This window comes from Mandrillus leucophaeus, unplaced genomic scaffold (genome assembly GCF_000951045.1).
Source record: "Mandrillus leucophaeus isolate KB7577 unplaced genomic scaffold, Mleu.le_1.0 Scaffold117, whole genome shotgun sequence".
NCBI lineage: Eukaryota > Metazoa > Chordata > Mammalia > Primates > Cercopithecidae > Mandrillus > Mandrillus leucophaeus.
In genome coordinates, this window is record NW_012099987.1 from 247,578 (window position 1) to 249,766 (window position 2,189).

The following is a 2,189-nucleotide window of genomic DNA, read 5'->3' on the forward strand; positions in this document are numbered from 1 at the left end:
GAGATATTTACAGAATATTTCATCCAAGGGCTGCAGAATATACATTCTTTTCCTCAGCACATAATCATTCTCAATGACACACCATATGCCAGGTCACAAAACAAGTCTTAAAACATTTTTTTAATTGAAATAATATCAAGTATCCTCTCTGAATACAATGGAATAAAATTAGATATTGACAACAAGAGGAATTTGGGAAACTATACAAATACATGGAACCTTAAAAATATGCTCCTAAATGACAAGTGGGTCAATGAAGAAATTAATAAGGAAATTGGAAAATGTCTTGAAACAAATGATAATGAAACAAAACAAACCAAAACCTATGGAATACAGCAAAAGCAGTGTTAAGAGTGAAGTTTACAGCTATAAATGCCTACAAAAAAACTTCAAATAAACAACCTAATGATGAATCTTAAAGAACTAAAAAGCAAGAACAAATCAAATCCAATATTAGTAGCAGAAAACAAATAATAAAGATCAGAGAAAAATAAATGAAATTTAAATTTAAAAAAGAAAGATCGATAAAGCAGAGGTTTTTTTCCTGAAAAGTTAAACAAAATTGACAAACCTTTAGCCAGAGTAACTAAAAAGGAGAGAGAGAGAGAGCAACAGAGAGACAGAGAGAGAGAGAGACTATTCAAATAAATAAAAGCAGAGATTAAAAATAAAAAAGACATTCCAACTGATAATGTAGAAATTTCAAAGGATTATTAGTGGTTTTTATGAGCAACTATATGCCAATAAATTTGAAAACATAGAAGAAATGGACAGATTCCTAGACTCATACAACAAAACAAGATTAAACCATGAGGAAATAAAAAACCTGAACAAACCAATAACACTGTTTTCAGAATGTGGTTATAAAAATAAATAAATACATAAAGAGGGAACTAATAAGAAAAAAGAACAAAGCCATAAGAAAAATATGCCTTTGAAATAAGCTAACAAAAAACAAGAAGAATTGTCAAATTTCTGAGAACGGGGTATCTTACTGCCAAACAAAGATTATTGATACTAATTCTCATCTTTGATTACATAGATAGATACAAACAATTACAATATGCAATTTGTTAACTAAAAGTTTTATATATACCACCAAAACCTTAATACCTTTTTCACAGTAGAGAAAATGCAAAATGAAATAAAGGAAACTTAATCCTGAGGACGATATAAGAACATGAGCTCTAATAAGCATTAGATAAAATTCATCACACGAGAAACTATGATGTCTCATTTTCTGCTAAGATGAGATAAGCATTTACAAGCAGCACCTCCTGAATATACTGTTCAGTGACTGCTATGGACCAAATAAAAGGAAGGACGAAAAGTAAATTCTATGTATCAAAAATTAAGTGCAAAATAACAATGACAAAAACTACAAAGTTTGGTAGAATTGACAATAGTTCTAGAAATTTCTTCATTGCTAGAGAGTATATCAATCATGTATAAATACAAAATAAATCTTTCAGAAGATTTAAGTAGCTTAATTTCATAATACAGCTACATGAATATGGAAATAGCACATAACCAGCATCACAATAGTAAATGAAGAAATGTTTTAGTGGCTCTTTTGCGTCAGTTAGGTTATATAATCCTATTAGATAGACCCTGTTAAATCACTGAATCTTTAAAAAACTGTATGTGATAGCAATGTTTACAGCTGAATTAACCTGAGAAAATTCAGATATTTCCCTAACCAAATAAGAAATAAAGCTGGAATTTGAACCCAGGAAGACACAGCTGACACATCACATCTGCCGATTATACTTAAAGAAGCAATAGGCACCAACACAACAGCAGCAGAAAGGAAAAGGAGTTTCCAGACTAGCAGCCATGTACATGCAGAGCCCAACACAGGACTCGCAATGTTGCTTAGTCTCCTACACTGTTTTTGAAGAGTTGTTGTCAGTGGTGTAGCACGCAGGGGCAATCTAGAGGAAGTCAGCAGAAAAGTTTGGAGAGAATTTCCTTCACAGCTTCTGTCGCTGCAGGGAAACAAGCCTAATAAGGAGTCATCAAGTTTATAAGTTAAGAGAGGAGGATGGGGAACTGACTAGATCAAAAATACCTCAGTCCAGAAATAATACCAGGTCCAAATTCCACAGAAAAGTACATGATATATTTAGATCAGGATCTAAATGTAATAAGATAAATGTTTTTGGTTTTTGTTTTTATTTTTTTTTTTT